The sequence below is a fragment of the Ceratotherium simum genome, chromosome 29 (genome assembly GCF_057802395.1).
Source record: "Ceratotherium simum simum isolate JZ-2026a chromosome 29, ASM5780239v1, whole genome shotgun sequence".
Lineage (NCBI taxonomy): Eukaryota > Metazoa > Chordata > Mammalia > Perissodactyla > Rhinocerotidae > Ceratotherium > Ceratotherium simum.
Genome location: NC_141928.1, coordinates 39,431,777 through 39,451,268, shown reverse-complemented (window position 1 = coordinate 39,451,268; position 19,492 = coordinate 39,431,777). Strand labels below are relative to the sequence as shown.

At 41.0% G+C, this 19,492-nt stretch overlaps 1 protein-coding gene across 4 annotated transcripts in view; it reads right to left on the bottom strand.

The window, feature by feature from the left end:
- The window catches only part of RNF38 (ring finger protein 38), a 183,594-nt gene that overhangs the window by 86,258 nt on the left and 77,844 nt on the right, over positions 1-19,492 (bottom strand). For all 4 annotated transcript variants that reach the window (XR_015549003.1, XM_087419491.1, XM_087419494.1 and 1 more), the window contains exon 2: positions 9,701-9,771. The gene's annotated coding sequence lies outside the window, so the exon portion shown is untranslated. The remainder of the gene's footprint in view (positions 1-9,700; positions 9,772-19,492) is intronic.

The window sequence follows — 19,492 nt, the reverse complement described above, 5'->3', positions numbered from 1 at the left end:
TCAAGCAAAAAGAGGAAGATTAGCACAGACGTTAGCTCAAGGCCAATCTTCCTCAGCAAAAAAAAAAAAAAAAAAAAAAATCCTGTTAATACTAAAATTCCAATTGTTACTTCCAGGGAGAAGGATGAAAGGTAGTACTGTATATCTTTTTACAATCCAACATGCAATTTTAAAAAATAAATAAATTTAAAAGATCAAGACGTATAAAGAAGTATATGGTCATGGTAGAAAAACCAGTAACACATTTCCCACCTTCCCTGAAAAGAGTCTGCAAGGGATTATCTATACACAGACTGAACTGATGCCTTTGTCTGTGACAAATGGCTCTAAGGCTAGCACAAGGAAATTTTGCCCAGAAAAGACTTCTGCTCTGAGTAGCCACTTATATATACGCAGTTTAGAAAGAATTCTCCCATTTCCCTCTTTCAAATGGCCAGCCTTCCTGGAAGTGTACCGGGCCACTCTGGAAAAAAATATACCATTGAGGCTACAAATTACTTCATCTCACCTGAAGGAATAGTTTCTTTTTATCAAATTGTGCAATACTGTATCTCATCCTCTAGACAGACCTATTCCCTCCCCGCCCCCCAAGCTTGTTCTCACCATGACAAGGAGACTATTCTGAACACTAGCTGAGTTGGGTTAATTTCAACATCTAGGTGAAACATAAAGATGCTATCACAATCACATTTCTGTGTTATACTTTATGCTTTTAAAGTACTTTTACATAACCATCACATTTGATCATCACAATATGGCAACAAACAACGTGAGAGTTCTTATAAAAAACCACAGAATTCTGACTATGAAGCAGGGTACAGGTGTCAAGTTAGAGGAGCCTGGAGTAACAGTCATGAATCAGAATGGAGGCCAAAAGGATCTGGGCAAGAAAAACTGACAGAGACGGCCAGCCAACTGACTTAGTTTCCCTGTGATTCACCAGGGCCCTCCCCACTTGCAGATATCTTTTTCTCTGAGCACATCATAGTTGAGTGAGTGAAGCTAAAATAGGAATGGATTTCTTCAGATAGTAGAGTCAGACTCTGGAGCTAGGCAGCTTGGGTTTGAATCTCAGTTTTACTACTTACTACCTGGGTAACCTGGGGCAAATTACTTATCTATGTCTCACATTCCTCACCTATGAATGTGGATAAAACAACTCCTATTTCAAAGGGTGTTATGACTACCAGGTTTGGGAAGCAATCTTCTCCCAATACTCCTATACCCCTTCCCTGATTTATTATTCTTCATAGCACAAATGACCAATTAACAGTATCTTTATTTACTGTCTCGCCATCTCCCTAACCCACTTACAGAAAACAAGCTTCGTAAGAGTAAGGACTCCTATCTGTTGTTCAATGCATTGTCTCTAATGGCCAGAAGAGTGCTTGGTAAATACAGTCATGCACTGTTTAATGACGGGGACACGTTCTGAGGAATGCATCATTAGGCGATTTCACTGTAGTGTGAACATCATATTGTGTATTTATTTATTATTTTTTTAATAAACTTTTTTTTTTTAATTTTATTTATTTTTCCCCCAAAGCCACAGTAGATAGTCGTATGTCACAGATGCACATCCTTCTGGTTGCTGTACGTGGGACGCGGCCTCAGCATGGCCGGAGAAGCGGTGCGTCAGTGCAGGCCCGGGATCCGAGCCTAGGCCACCAGCAGCGGAGCGCGCGCACTTAACCGCTAAGCCACGGGGCCGGCCCCATATTGTGTATTTACACAAACCTAGCCTACTACACACCTAGGCTATATGGTACGTATGGCCTATTGCTCCTAGGCTACAAACTTGTATGGCACATTACTGTACTGAATACTGTAGATAACTGTAACACAATGGTAAGTATTTATGTATCTAAACATAGAAAAGGTACAGTAAAAATATGGTATAAAAGATTAAAAAATGGTACACGTGTACAGGGCACCTACCACGAGTGGAGCTTCCAGGACTGTAAGTTGCTCTGGGTGAGTCAGTGAGTGAGTGGTAAGTGAATATGGAGGCCTAGGACATCACTGTATACTACTGTAGATTTTATAAACGCTGTAGACTTAGGCTACACTACATTTATTAAAAAAATTTCTTTCTTCAATAATAAATTAACCTTAGCTCACTGTAACTTTTTTACTTTATAAACTTTTTAACTTTTTAACTTTTTTTGTGTGTGTGAGGAAGATCGGTCCTGAGCTAACATCTGTGCCCATCTTCCTCTACTTTGTGTATGGGACGCTGCCACAGCATGGCTTGATGAGTGGTGCAAAGGTCCACGCCCGGGATCCAAACCCATGAACCCCAGGCCGCCAAACTGGAGCACACAAACTTAACCACTACGCCACAGGGCTGGCCCCTAATTTTTTAACTTGTTGCCTCTTCTGTAATACTACTTAGCTTAGGGCCGGCCCCCTGGCTTAACGGTTAAGTGCGCGTGCTCCACTACTGGCGGCCCAGGTTCGGATCCCTGGCGCGCACCAACGCACTGCTACTCCGGCCATGCTGAGGCCGCGTCCCATATACAGCAACTAGAAGGATGGGCAGCTATGACATACAACTATCCACTGGGGCTTTGGGGGGAAAATAAATAAATAAATAAAATTATTACTACTTAGCTTAAAACACAAACACACTGTACAGCTGTACAATGTACTCTTTATATCCTTATTCTATAAGCTTTCTTCTATTTAAAAAAAAATTTTTTTTTTATTTTTTAAAACTTTTTTGTTAAAAACTAAGACATAAACACACACATTAGCCCAGGCCTACACAGCGTCAGGATCATCAGTATTACTGTCTTCCACCTCCATGTCTTGTCCCACTGGAAGGTTTTCAGGGGCAGTAACATGCATAGAGCTATCTTCTCCTATGATAACAATGCCTTCTTCTGGAATACCTCCTAAAGGACCTGCCTGAGGCTCTTCTTAAGGAGATGTCATTCTTTTGAGAAATATGTCCAGGGTGGTTTCCCTGGTTTGTTTCTTTTTTTCATCATAGATTTGCCTGTAAGCAGATAACGCACGACGAACATTCCTCTCTATTAATGAAAACCTTTTGGTGTTGGGGTCCATGTTTTTCAACTTTTTAAAGGGTTTGTTGAGGTCTGCAAAAGCTCCTGATAAACTCTTCATTGCAAATTTTCTTGGGAGTTCTTCTTTTTCTTCTCTTGTAGTTTCCTTTTCTCTTGCCTCTTCTTCAGCTATGCATTCCTGTTCTAGTTCCAGCAACTCCTCATTAGTCAGTTCCTCAGGAACCACCTCTGAGAGCTCCTCAATGTCATAGTCATCCACGCCCAGGTTAAAGTTGTTTGCCATCTCAACAGCAAATGCCATCTCAATGCCAAATCCTTTGAAGTAACAGACAAACCCCAAGTGTCTTCTTCCAGATGTCATTCATACACTCCTTGGTGACACCACCCCAAGCTCAAGCAAAATTCTTGATGCAGTCATAAATGTTATAATCCTTCCAGAATTGCATCAGTGTCTTCCTCAGTGCAGCAAGTTTGGGCAAAGATGCTCCTCAGGTAGTAGGCCTTAAAAGCTGCCATAACTCCTTGATCCACTGGTTGGATCAAAGAGGTAGCATTTGGAGGGAGAAACACCACTTCGATATTGGGATGAAGATCACCAATAAAAGGAGGGTGTCTGGGAGCATTATCAAAAATAAGCTAAATCTTGAAAGGTATGTTATTCTCCAAGTAGTACTTCTCCATTTCACTGGCACAGCAATTCAGGAGGGCATCTGGGAAGAGAAGCGAGGTCATCTATGACTTCCTATTGCTCCTGTAGAACACTGGCAGTGTGTGCTTACCGACATGCATGAAGGCCCTGGGGTCTCACTGTGCCAGATCACAAAGGGTTTCAGTTTGCAGCCTGCAGCACTGCCCCAAGCAGGACTGGTATGCCGTCCTGAAAGCCTTGAAACCTGGCGTGGACTTGGCTCCTTATGGATGCAAGTCCTTTCAGGCCTCCATGTCCAGAACAGAGAGATTTCACCCATACTGAATATTTGCTCTGGCAAGTAATCTTCCTCCACAATCAGCTTATACACAGTCTCCAAAGATTCTTCAGCTGCTTTCACATCAGCACTCGCAGACTCATCACTCACTTTCACATCACGTAATAACGGTTCTTGAACCATTGAAACCACCTAAAGCTGGCAGTAAATTCAGCATCATAAGTTAGGTCCAGTATTTTCTTTCAACATTGCAAACGTTTTGCTTTGGCCATGATTGTCATGGTGGTGAGAGAGATGTTTCTGTGTCTGGTCTTCAATCCAGTCATTACAAGTTTCTTCCGGTCATTAGAAGTTTCTCCATGTTTAATATAGGCCCTTCCTGAACTTTTGTTAGTCGCAGTGCCTTCAATGAAGCAGATCCTTTAACAGCATCTGTTACTTGGTTCTTGTTCTTCAAGATCATAATAGCTAAGGTGAAATGGGACATGCCTTACTGGTGAGCAGTAACTATCACTGATTTTCCACCTTCATAGTCCTTAATCACTTTAAATTTTTTTTTTTTAATTTTTAATTTTTGTTTATTTTTTTCCCCCAAAGCCCCAGTAGATAGTTGTATGTCATAGCTGCACATCCTTCTAGTTGCTGGATGTGGGACGTGGCCTCAGCATGGCCAGAGAAGCGGTGCGTCGGTGCGCGCCCGGGATCCGAACCCGGGCCGCCAGCAGCGGAGCGCACGCACTTAACCGCTAGGCCACGGGGCCGGCCCCCTTAATCACTTTTAATTTCATTTCCAGGTTAATCACTCCAAGTAGCCTTTTACTGGCAACATTAACAGTGGATTTTGTATGCTTAGGAGCTAGGATGAACGAAACAACAAGAGATAAAAACAGGCACAAGAGAAATGATGTGATCCAGAGATGCAGTAAACACGAGATGTATGAGGCTGCTACCGAACAATGTTAACATAGCATACTGTTTTACAGTAAACTTTTTCTTTTTAGTAAGTAGAAAGAGTACACTCTAAAGTAACATTAAAATATATAATACAGAGCCGGCCCCGTGGCTTAGCGGTTAAGTGCATGCGCTCTGCTGCTGGCGGCCCGGATTCGGATCCCAGGCGCGCACCGACACACCGCTTCTCTGACCGTGCTGAGGCCGCGTCCCACATACAGCAACTAGAAGGATGTGCAGCTATGACATACAACTATCTACTGGGGCTTTGGGGGTCAAAAAAAAAAAAAAAAAAAAAAGGAGGAGGACTGGCAACAGATGTTAGCTCAGAGCCAGTCTTCCTCAGCAAAAAGAGGAGGATTAGCATAGATGTTAGCTCAGGGCTGATCTTCCTCACAAAAAAAAATATATATACATATAGTATAGTAAATACATAAACCAGTAACAGAGTTCTTCATTATCAAATATTATGTAGTGTATATCATTGTATGTGGTATACTTTTATATAACTGGGAGCACAGTAGGTTTGTTTACACCAGCATCACCACACACGAGTAATGCACTGCACTACAACATTATGATGGCTATGACATTATGATGGCTACGATGTCACTAGGCAGTAGGAATTTTTCACCTCCATTACAATCTTATGGGACCACTGTCGTATATGCAGTCCATCGTTGACTGAAACATCATTATGCGGCACAACTGTAATAAATACTCAAATATATAATAAATACATGAAGTCTTGGCTACCTGGAAATTATGGATTATGGCACTACGAATGCATATAAAAATACTGCTGGAGGGCTTGTGTATGAATTGCTGTATCCAGTATAAACTGGTAATATGAGAATTTGCAACTCACAGTATTCAATGGTAAACCTCAGGCCTGGAATCAGCTCTTTCCAGCACTATAGGCTACAAGCTGATGTACATCAGCAGAGAAACGTGAGTTGGAGAACAGGCAAAGCCACGGAATTTAGGGACCTGTCACCATTTCCAAAGCTGTAGAAGGGGGCCCAATAAATGGATTGGTCCTCTTTCTCCTTGCCTGACCCCTGGTTCCACCCCCAGTCACATGTGGATTAGTTAAAATTGAGGCAACTTTTAAGAAAAATCACCTTTTGTTTCCAAATCTGAGAAATGGACCATGCCTGGAAGTTAAGTGAGGATAATAAGCAAAGCATCAACATGTGTTTTAACAATGTGTTCAGAACAGCTAAGCAATTCTTTTACATGACTCATATTGGGGATAGAAGATTTGGTCTAGCCCCAGCACTGCAGGGTGACTCCTGAATAAGTCATTCCTCCCATTGGGGTAACAGCTTCCAAGTTTATTTTAAAAAGAGGGTTGGGGCCGGCCCCGTGGCTTGGCGGTTAGGTGCGCGCGCTCCGCTGCTGGCGGCCCGGGTTCGGATCCCGGGGGCGCACTGACACACCGCTTCTCCGGCCATGCTGAGGCCGTGTCCCACATACAGCAACTAGAAGGATATGCAACTATGACATACAACTATCTACTGGGGCTTTGGGGGGAAAATAAATAAATAAAATCTTTAAAAAGAGGGTTGGAGGGGCCAGCCTGGTGGCATAGTGGTTAAGTTCGGGCACTCTGCTTCAGCGGCACAGGGTTCGCAGGTTCGGATCCTGGGCGCAGACCTATGCACTGCTCATCAAGCCATGCTGTGGTGGTGCCCCACACACAAAATAGAGAAAGATGGGCACAGATGTTAGCACAGGGCCAATCTTCCTCACCAAAAGAAAAAAAAAAGAGGGTTGGATTAGCTGTGCTCTACAATCCCTTCAATTCTCAGTGAGAGAGATAGAGAGAATGTGTGCATGTGTGTGTGTGTGTGTATACACGCACACATCCAAGTGGTATGTATCAGGCAGCAGGTTCGTTTTGCAAAACCAATACCCATTTCTTATAGAAAGAAAGTAGTCAGAAGCTGTTGCAAACATACACATCTGATTTTTAAACACGTTATCCACCACTCTCCTCCCCAGAATGATGCCTGATGATCCTATTCAAAGCTTCAATCTGTAACATCCAACTCTTGGTAGTCCATATAGTCTGCTCTACATTTTCTTTAACCCACTGCACTTATTGTAACATACTACATAATTTACATATTATGTTTATTTTTATTGTCTGTCTCCCCCAGTTAGGCTGTACACTCATGAAAAAAACAGTGATCTTTTATTTGTTTTGTATCCTGATGTATTCCCCAAGTGCCTACACACATAGCTGCCAATCAATAAATATTATTTGCTGACTGAATCAGTTGAATAAATTATAAATACATAGTCAAAGGACCCTAATCCATTCTCTTCATTTCCCTCTGGGAAACAATCACAAGTATATCTATGGTAGGCAGGAGAGAGAGGAGAGCAGTTCCTGACAGTTCTTTGATCTGCCAATCAAGTGACAAAATACCTTCAACTTCTCTTCCCTCTCCCCATTATCTCAGGAAAAATCCCATCTTCTAAAAGCACAAAATCAATCCTACAAAGATTCAGAAATTAGGAGGAAAAGCATTTTAAAAAGTAGATGGAAAGTATCTGGCAGAGGTGAACACAAATTGCATCTCCAGACTCTAAACCTGGAGACAGAACAGAACAGTTTGGCTTCTCCACCATAAATGAACGAATGAACAAAGGCATATTATATTTTAGCAGGGGAAGGAAAATTTAACCCAAATCATCTTCACAATTATAAAACACAATTGTTTGTAATATTACTGACCTAAACTGATTTTGCCTTTTCCTTCTATCATCACTCTTATTTTCAAATGCTCATTTCTAAAATCTGTGGTATACTGAATTTACGGAGCTGATACTGGCTCAATACACAAGGTTGACATAAGGGAAGTCATATTGTAGAAAAGAAACGATATTGTTACTTAGAATGACTTCTGACTAACTCTGGATTTTATGGCCCCTCCCAGCTGCTATAAGTTGGTAACTGTGTTCTTTTGAGTTCCTTAGGAATGCAATGACCCCCAGGCAGAAAGTCTATGCTGATGGCCATCATCAAGGACAACTGAAAGATCAAGGTATAGGGCATTGCTCCAGTCTCTGAGGCATGTCAAGTAAAACGAAGGACTGCCAGGAACTAAGACCAGACGGATGTCCCTACCCTGAGACCAGATGCCTTCACCCAGTAATCAGATGGATGCCCCCACCCTGGGACCAGCTCTCTATATGTAACTGGCCTGTAGTCTTTATTCTGTAAGATGGTTCTTTGAGACATTAGTCGGCCATCTTCCCCCCTGCTAGCAAACTGTAATAAATTGCCCTTTCTTTTCCAACGTCTTGCCTCTTGACGATTGGGTTTTGTCTCGTGGTGAGCAGATCATGCCCTTTGTGCTGTAACAGGGCCAACTATATAGTCTAGAAGTCTCTTTCAGTGGCCTGCTTCTAAAAGAAGTTAAATGTTTAACCCATGCCTCTGGATTACTGTAATAATAAAACAGACTCTGGAATGCTAAAAGCATACCACTCTCTGTAAAGAGACTGAAATCTGTCTGAGCAAAGCTCACAAAGACAGAGAGATCAACACATAGAACAAAGACAGCCATCTGAAAAATCCCAATGATCAACCAACTTCTTGATCTAGCTCCAACAGGATGAAGGAGGAGGCTCTTGATTAAAAGAGCACAGAGAAAGATTACTTGGATTGGTCAGCCTGGGGAAACTACCAAGGGAGTGACATATTCCTGCATAGAAGACACAGGAAATGGGAGAAAACCCACTGGAAACTGATGATGGAAAAGACTAAATTTAAGCCCATCCAACATTAGCAGCCAGATGTTCCAAACACCACGCCCACTAATGTATCCACAGCAACAGCTGGGCCATCAAGGGTGTTGATGAGCACCGGAAAGTCCCCAAAGACCAGGTTTCTTTAGAGATAAAAAGAACAGAAGCAAAACACCAAAATGAAACAAAATCACCAAGAGTTTGGACCTGATTTAAAACAGAAACAAAACAAAACAGGCCCTAAGTAGGTTTCTTGTCAATGAATCAGACAGGTTCCATTCTCAATCCTCAACATTTAAATTGGGCTTTGGAAACAGAGCTTAAAAAAAAAAGTAAAGATGAGAAGAAACTATAATCTAGCAACAATCAACTATAAAAACAAACAAAGTTGGAATGTCTGAGATATTTCAAATCAGAAACAAGACACAACTGCTGAGATAGTTATCACATTTGGGAGCACTTGTTCATATATAAAGAGAATCCAGAGCCAGCCCTGATGGCCTAGTGGTTAAAGTTTGGCACTCACCACTTCGGTGGCCCGGGTTCACTTCCCAGTCATGGGGAATGAGAGAGAGAAGAGCCATGCTGTGGTGGGGCTCACAGAGAAGAACTAGAACAACCTACAACTAGGATATACAATCATGTACTGGGGCTTTGGGGAGGGGGAAAAAAAGAGAAAGACTGGCAACAGATGTTCGCTCAGGGCAGATCTTTCCCTGCAAAAAGAAAAAAAGAGAGTGAGAGAATCCACCCAGGCTGTGCAGGAAAAGAGGAAGGACAGCGGCAGGGACAGGGATGAAGGTAAGAAAATGGAAGGTTTATCAAGAGTCCAGCTCATCTCCGGGGAATTATCCTCAAGTTTTCTGGAGCAATCTAATAATCTGACACACAAACCTGCAAGACCTTCTGCATCTCAACATTGTGCCCCCCAAGTCACATTCTCCTGGCACTAGGTCCAGAGTTACACCAGTGAACCCAGCAATGTACGGACAGCATGCATTTTCACCAGGCAGACATCAGCATAGACCTCACCTTGTCACTGTCATCATGACAAATGTGGTCGTGATGGATGGACTGGCACTGAAAAGAAGCACCAACACTACCTATAAGAGAAAGGGAGGAAAAGTTAAAATGCAGTTAATTCCTTACATTTAAACTGCTTTACCAATTAAAAGTACTTTTATATCCATTATCGCATTGAATCCTGAACAATACTTGGTAGTAGGTAGGATAGGGATTATTATTTCTGCAGTTTGAGCAAAACAAAACAGACAGGCTGACTTGTACAAAGTAGCAGTCAGTGAAGTGGCAGGTCTAAAACTAGAACCCCATTCTTCAAACCCCTAATTTGCCACTTTCTACTCTACTGAGTGGTTGTCTTTCAAAGTAGGGCCACCTAAATAAGCAGAACAACCTTCAATAAGGCAAAGATCTATTTAGAAAAAAAGTATACTCCTTGTCAGACTACACATACTTTGAGAAAAAAACTGACCCTATGAATTCTCAGCATATAAATAACACAATCTAATACACAATCATATAAGATTATAAATAGGTTATTACCATTTGTTAATTTGAAGAACTATTTCCTAATAATAACTGCTCTATGATAAGAGTGACATTTCTAACCAATACAAAAATAAAATGATTATCCAATAAATGACTGGAACTGATTAGACAGTTGAAGTAAAGTTTTGTTTCCTACCTCACACCATACAGAAAACGGTGGCTCTAACTAGAAGGATGTGGGGCCGGCCCCGTGGCTTAGCGGTTGAGTGCGTGCGCTCCGATGCAGGCGGCCCGGGTTCGGATCCTGGGCGCGCACAGACGCACTGCTTCTCCGGCCATGCTGAGGCCTTGTCCCACATACAGCAACTAGAAGAATGTGCAACTATGACATACAACTATCGCCTGGGGCTTTAGGGAAAAAAAAAAAAAAAAAAAAAAAATTTAACTAGAAGGATGTGCAACTGTGACATACTACTATATACTGGGGCTTTGGGGGAAAAATAAATAAATAAAATTATAAAAAAAAAAAAAAAGGAAAATGGTGGCTCTAAGATCTATGTAAATGTAAAAAACGAAACCAGTTTTAAAAGAAAATGTAGATTTTTTACAATAATCTTGGAGTAAGAAAAACCTTCTGAAAGAAGATACTAAAACAAGAAGCCATAAAATGAAAATTAAGCAGGTATGGTTGTGGACCAAAGATGAGCAAACCCCTTCTCCTTATGTATGAGAATTTGACCTAGGGTTAATCTCTGTTAACCTGATTACGACAGCATGCTACCTATGTTTCTTGGCAACGTTGCTTATGACAGAAATTACCAAAATTGTAAATTGCACCTGGACTGGAAGTACAATAGACACTCAGGAGGAAGCCATGTTTTTGAGCTTCTCTGAGTGTGGTGACATAATTACGAGTGTCCTTTGCAGAGGATCCTGAAAACTATGCCTACAGAGTTCTCTGCACCACTCAAGGCGGATGTCATCTCTTTGAACCTCAGCTGTCAGAAGAGCACTTCAGCAAGTATGGACTGCTAATGGACTGCTGCAGGGAGTCCACTGTCTTCCTGACCAGTTATAGTTTCTGTCATATAGCCTTCTGAATAAAGTGGTGCCAAGTGAGCTCTACGGTGGTTTTACCAGTCTGCATGTGCAAATGTTCAGCTAAACCTAAGAAGATATCCTACTGCCACCCCTGTGGAAGTTACACTGACAAATACTGTATTTTGTAAAATTTATGATGCAATCAATTCAGATGTCCATTTATTCCATCTGTTGCTGAGAAAGAATGCTGTCAAATAAACTTTGACACAATATTTTCTTGATACTAAACATTTTTATTTCACACTTACTGAAATAACTTTTAGACTTGTTTAAAAGGTAGACTTTTATCATATATTACCCTTATGCATTCATAAAAAGAAAATAATTAAATTGGCAATAGCAGAGAAAATTATTTAAAAACTACAAAGGATAAAAAACTCCTTACTAGACAGATTTACCAATTAATTTCTTCAAATGTGCAGATTCAATAATCACAGTGACAGTGACTACTCCTAATGTACCATATAAGCTGTTGTCTCCAAACTCATTATATACGACATTGATTATAAAATATAAAAAGGATTAAAATAAGAAAACAAATTAATCTCACTCAAACACAAGAATAAAGATACTAAACAAAATTGTAGCATACACAGAATAAACAGCATAGTGACAGCATATATCATATAGTCTGTCACCATAATCTACTCATGTTTAAGCCTCATTCCTTACCATATTCACTAAAAGAAAATTTATCAACAAAGTATTAGGGTAATAAACAATATTTAAAAGTTTGATCACATCAAAAGATGCTGCAAAAGCATTTGATAATATTTATTTCTCTATTTTTCAGAAATAAACTTATTAATAAACTTAAGTTTTGCCACGGGCTGACAATTCTAGAAGAATGAGGTATGGAGAGGTACAGTTGCCAAGAAGGTATAATTATGGAGAGGTACAGTTGCCAAGAAGGTATAATTATGGATGAGAATAATATAAACCAAAGAGTTCCCTCTAGTACTGGTATCAGTTAACATCATTTACCATATTCCAAATCCATGATTTGGAAGAAAGAACGTACAATAATGTCCCTAAATATTAAAATCTTCTGGGATACTAGAATGACAAAACAAATCACAACATAAACTATTATGTCAAAAATATGATAGATGTGTTTCACAGAGGAGTTAGTAAAAATTATACTTTCAGTTCTTATTACTCTAATACCATGTAAAGTTAGACTGGTGAAAAGAAGTGATAATTGTAAGTATACATCAGATACCTTCAAAGAGGTACCAAAACAGACATTATTCTATTCTTACACAAAACCCTTGGATTTAACGTATCATGTCACATATGTTTCTACTGGACACAGTTTAAGAAAAGATGAAATTACGCTGGTAATAGTTCACATAATACTATGTAATGACTGTGGGAGAGACCACCACTTGTGACCATTGCCAAAAACTCGAACTCCATGATGGCTGGAAAAACGAAGGTTGAAATACATTATTTAGCCACTTAAAAATCTCTTATGAAAAAGAGTATTAAAAATAAATGAAGTGGGCCGGCCCCATGGCTTGGCGGTTAAGTGCGCGCGCTCCGCTGCTGGCGGCCCGGGTTCGGATCCTGGGCGCGCACCGACGCACCGCTTCTCCGGCCATACTGAGGCCGCGTCCCACATACAGCAACTAGAAGGATGTGCAGCTATGACATACAACTATCTACTGGGGCTTTGGGGGAAAATAAATAAATAAATAAAATCTTAAACTCTTAAAAAAATAAATAAATAAATGAAGAGACATCTACATATGTGTACATACCTAGACACTGACCTTACATGTTTCACAAAAATTAACTCAAAACAGATCATAGACCAAAATATAAAACACAAGACTATAAAACTTCTAGATGATAACACGGGAGAAAATCTAAGTGACCATGGTGTGACAATGAGTGTTTAGATACAACACCAAAAGCATAATCTATGAAAGAAAAAAAATCGATAAGATGGACTTCATTAAAATTAAAAACTTCTGGGGGGCCAGCCGGGTGGTGTAGTGGTTAAGTGTGCGCGCTCTGCTTCAGCGGCCCGGGGTTTGCGGGTTCAGATGCTGGGCGCGGACCGACGCACTGCCTGTCAAGCCATGCTGTGGCAGCATCCCATATAAAGTAGCAGAAGATGAGGACGGATGTTAGCCAGGGCCAATCTTCCTCAGCAAAAAGAGGAGAATTGGCAACAGATGTTAGCTCAGGGCTGGTCTTCCTCACACACACAAAAAAATTAAAAACTTCTGCTCTGTGAAAGACACTGTTAAGAGAATGAAAAGACAAAGAAACAGACTGGGAGAAAATATTTGCAAAATGCATATCTGATAAAGGACTGGTATCCAAAAGTATTCAAAGAACTCTTAAAACTCAACAGTAAGAAACAAACAACCCTATTTATTTATTTATTTATTTACTTACTTACTTTCTTTTTATTTTTTGTGAGAAAGATCAGCCCTGAGCTAACATCCGTGCCAATGCTCCTCTTTTTTTGCTGAGGAAGACCAGCCCTGAGCTAATATCTATTGTCAATCCTCCTCCTTTTTTTCCCTTTTTCTCCCCAAAGCCCCAGTAGATAGTTGCATGTCATAGTTGCACATCCTTCTAGTTGCTGTATGTGGGATGCCGCCTCAGCATGGCTGGACAAGCGGTGTGTCGGTGTGCGCCCATATCGGGCCGCCAGTAGCTGAGTGTGCACACCCAACCGCTAAGCCACGGGGCAGGACCCCCAACCCAATTTAAAAATGGGCAGAGTTTCTCTGATCTTTTGCCCTGAATATCAGAACTCACTCTTTTGCCACTAAGGGAAGGGCCCTTTGCTGGAAAACAGTGCAGAGGAATCCTGGAAGCAATGGACGCGCACAAGCACCAGCTTTCTTCTCCAGCTGTCCCTGACCCGTAAGACAAAGGACGCAGACAGATTGCTCAAACTGAACTCCTGAAGAATAAAACATAAGTCTTAAGGCAGCTTTGGATAAGCTAATCAGAGAAAGCAGTACACAACAGCAAAAGAAGAAACCTTCTATACTAGAACAAGGGGACCAATTTTTGAAACTTGAAAGAATCTAGCAGAGAACAAGCCAAACATACATTAAATAACAGTGTTTACCATGAGTTCTCCAATTTTTTTCAAATACATTATGAAGTTATTATTCCTGCTCAAGAACCTATCCTGGCACTCCACTACTCGAAGCACAAAGTCCATGTCTGAATCCTTCTCCCCCTATGGGGAATGTTGCCTGGTAGGTGCCAGGGGCATAAAGTGACAGTATGCTTCCAGGCAGACACGGCTTATTCTTCCACCTGGTGACCTGGTCAGTGGTCTGCTCACACCAGCATTACAATTCTCACTCTAGGTTCTTAACACAGGACCCAAGACTTACATGGGAATAAAATTTCATCTTTATTTTCATTACCTTATAACTGCAATGTAAAAATTCATTCTATTATGAATACAGCAACAAACCACATTAGTCTTGATAGTACCCATGACTTTGTCACTAATAAACCACATACATTTTCATAAAATACAATTGCTGCAGGTATATTGAAATATCATTTACACTTATCGCTGCTTTGAATTTACCATAGCTATTAGGCCCACTGCTAGACTATGTTACTTAATGCATGAATAAAGATGCAAATATATTTTTATCGCAAATTAGTTTTTAATATTTTGATAACTACATTCCACTATAATTGGTTTCCTTTGTAATCTCATATATTTTATTTTATGCAATTAAAAATATTCTCCTGGAAAGAAGCCTGCAAACTTCATCTGATTATCAAAGGAGTCCATGACACACCAAAAACAATTACAAACCCTACTTGAGGTGGCATGAGATGCTCGGACCAGGGGAACAAACTAGATCAGAAGCATTGTAAGCGAAAAGAGATGCACAACAGCCTGGGAACAGTAGAAAAATGTGTGAAATCAAGAGAAGAGAACAAAAGTGAGGACTGAAGTCAGGGTATGGAGCCCAAAGTTTAGAACCAGGGAACACAAAGGGATCAAGGCTGAACAGTGGTGGGAAGTGGAGAAGTTTCAGAGCACCTGCCAACAATCTCAGCTAGTGTTTTTGGTCCACAGGGGCAAGGTGGTGATGTAAAGCAGAGACACTATCTCTCATGTTCCCAGAGACCACTACACTGCAAAATTCAGGAGTCAATTCTGAATCCGCATCTTTCTTGATCTATTGGCAGCATTTGACCCAGCTGATCCCACTCTCCTTCTTGAAACCCTTTTCTTCGCTTGACCTCAGAGAAACTTCTTTCATCACTGACTGTAACTTCTCAGTCCCATTTGCTGCATTTATCCTACCTTTATCACTTACCATTTGTCATGCATTTATCCCAACCAAACAGCCCTGGTTCTACCTAGTTCTACATTACAGAAGAATACTAGCTAATACATGTAGAAGGAGTTTCATCTTCCCAACTTCTAAAGGTTGGAATGTCCCAAAGATCAATCCTCAGACTTCTCTTTTCTATCTATATTCACTCCTTTAGTAATCCCAACTAGTCCCATAAAGCTGATGATTCCAAAATTTCTATCTCCAAGCCCTGATTCTCCCACCTCCCACCCCAAGGAAATGTTCATTTCTATATCCTGCTACCTACTCAATATCACTTAGATATTAACTAGCATCTCAAACATAACATGTCCAAAACTAAGATCTTGATCTTTCCCTCCAAATATACCCCTCCTCCAATTTCAGTAAATGGCAGACCTATTCACCAGCCGCTCTGGCCAAAACCCTTGGCATCATCTGCAAGTCCTCTCTTTCACTTATATCCCACATTTGATCACTTAGCAAATCCTGTTGGCTCCACTCTCAAAATTTGCGTGAAATCTAACTACTTCACATCATCTCCACTGCTACTATCCAAGCCAAAGCCTGGACTAATGAAATAGCTTCCTAACCGGTTTCTTTAGTTCCACTCTTTTCCTGTGAACTTTCCCTACCTCCTCCCCGTTCTATTCTCCATAGAGTAACATGAATGACCCTTTTAAACATACAGACAGATCATGCCATTCCTCTTCTGAAAATATTGGTTCTTTTCTAACTCAAAATAAAATCCTAAGTCCTTATACCTTGTACTACAAGGTCTCACATAACTTGGCTATTCTAGACGTTTCTGACCATATCTCCTAGTACTTCTCCTTCCCTAAAAGGAAACTAAAATGCAGTAAACACATATGTAGCAAATTATCATGCTAGTATGTAATATACTTAAAACACTGCCAAACAATACCATTAACAGTTCTTTGTATGCAGTAATATGGCCTCTTAGTGCCAGGCCCATGTCCCCTTTGTTGACATGCAGCATGATTTTCCAAATGACATGTTCTACCAAGGATAGTTGGAATGTAACTGAGACTCTTCTGCACACTGCTTTGTATTAGAAAAAAAGTGTACTGAGTTTGTGAAACATAAACATAAAATCTTCTTATATAGACATCAGCAGAAAAATATTGTTGAAACATATACATATTCCTTTAAGTCTGAGTATACAAAACAAGAGGCATTAAAACATGAAACTGAACTGCAAAGACTTGGGCAGAGTGTGCACATATCTTAAAATGTGGCTAGCTCTTTAAGCTGTCATAAAGGTATAGTATTTGGGGCCATGTTAGAATTATTCCTCAGTGTGCACATCTGAGATGGCAGTTTGCATTGTAATAACAATGTGTTAATCTACAAATATGAAGTGGCCCTCTTATGCATTTCCTAGACTCAATAGCTAATGCCTGTCGTCTCAGAAACAAAATCTGAGGGTTTAAAAGTGAAGGTTTTGACTTCTGTGGCCTCAGATTTCTGGACTGATGACTACAACTAAATGGACATTCATTGATCAGTGGACAATACTCACACAGCACATCAAGACGCCTGAGACACCCAAGCAGCTATATATCTAAAGGTGGACAGACCACTCCCCAGTGGAGGTAGGTGACAACCCTCTGGCCCCCAGGCAGCCCAGTGCATGCGTGCAACTGTTCTCCCAGCTTGAGTGCCCATAGCACCACTGCAGCCCTGAGTGTGGGAGCATGCATCGCTGCAAGCGTGCGTACAGATGATGGCAGCCCTGAGCCCCGGCACGATCGCTTTCCCGTCTGGTGGGAGAGCACACAGTGCCACCGCAGTCCCAGGGAGTGGCCAAGGCTCGCACCCAGTGGGCAGGCCCCACCCACCAAGCACAATAGCTGGTGTGACCTAGGAGGAGAGGGCGGCAGATCTGTGCACCTGGGCGAACAAGTTCCCAGCTGCTGCAAATGCCCATAGTACTGCTGCAGCTGTAAAGGGGGAAGTGCGTCTCATTGGGACTGTGGGAGCAGATGGCAGCCCTGAGCCACTGAGTGATCACTTTCCCATTTGGTGGGAGAGCCCACAGGGCCACTGCAGTCCCAAGCACTGGCCCAGGCTCAGACAGGCACAGCTGACAGGGGTCATGGCGGGCTCAGAATACACAGCTCCTATGGCAGGAGGTGGAATCTGTGACCAGATACCATCACCATGAGAAGAGACAAATCCATGCCATGAAATAGTATGAAGAAGTATATTAATACTCCAGACCAGAAGGAAAAAGACAAACACCCAGAAATCAATCCTGAAGGCATAGAAATCCATAATCTAAATGACAGAGAATTCAACATAGCCATCATAAAAAAACTCAACGAGTTCCAAAAGAACTCAAAAAGACAGCTCAATGAAATCAGGAACAAAATTAATGAACATTAATAACCATAATGCTATGAACTAGAAATCAACTACAAGAAAAAAGCTGGGAAAGTGACAAACATGTGAAGACTAAACAACATGCTACTGAACAACCAAAGATCATTGACGAAATTAAAGGAGAAATCAAAAAAACATCTGGAGACAAATGAAAATGAAAATATACCACACCAACTCATATGGAATGCAGCAAAAGCAGTGCTAAGAGGGAAATTCACAGGAATACAGGCCCACCTTAATAAACAAGAAAAATCTCAAATAATCTTAAACCACACCTAACAGAACTAGAAAAAGAAGAACAAACAAAGCCCAAAGTCAGCAGAAGGAGGGAAATAAAAATCAGAGCAGACAGGGCCAGTCTTCCTCAGCAAAAAGAGGAGGACTGGCATGGATGTTAGCTCAGGGCTGATCTTCCTCATGAAAAAAAAAAAATCAGAGCAGAAATAAGTGAAACTGAAACAGAAAAAGAGTATAAAGGATCAATGAAACTAAGAGCTGGTTCGTTGAGAAGATAAATAAAATTCACAAACTCTTAGCCAGACTCACTAAGGAAAAAAGAGAGAAGGCTCGAGGCAGGCCTGGTGGTATAGTTCACATGCTCCACTCGGCGGCCCGGGGTTTGCAGGTTCAGATCCCGGGTGCAGACCTATGCACCGCTTATCAAGCCATGCAGTGGCAGGCATCCCACACAAAATGGGGCACAGATGTTAGCTCAGAGCTAATCTTCTTCAGCAAAGAGGAGGATTGGCAATGGATGTTAGGTCAGAGCCAGTCTTCTTCACCAAAAAAAAAAAAGAGAGAGAGAGAGAGAAAGCTCAAATAAATAAAATTAGAAATGAAAGAGGAGAAATTACAACGGATATCACAGAAATGCAAAGGATTATAAGAGAATACGATGAAAAACTTATACCAACAAATTAGACAATCTAGAAGAAATGGATAAATTCTTAGACTCATACAACCTCCCAAACCTGAACCAAGAAGAAACAGAGAAGCTGAATAGACCAATCACAAGTAAAGAATTGCAGTAATCAAAAATCTCCCAAAAAATAAAAGTCCAGGACCAGAAGGCTTCCCTGGAGAACTCTACCAAACATTCAAAGAAGGTTTAATACCTATCCTTCTCAAACTATTCCAAAAAATTGAGGAAGATGGAACACTTTCTAACACATTTTACGAGGTCAAAGCCAGACAAGGACGACACAAAGAAGGAAAATTACCTTCAGGCCAATATTGATGATGAATATAGATGCAAAAATTCTCAAAAAAATATTGGCAAACCGAATACAGCAACACTTCAAAAGGATCATACACCATGATCAAGTGGGATTTATACCAGGGACGCAGAGATAGTTCAACATCCGCAAATCAATGTGACCACCTTAACAAAATGAGGAATACAAACCACATGATCTCTCAAGAGACACTGAGAAAGCATCTGACAAGATCCAACATCCACTCATGATAAAAACTCATTTTATTTCTATAC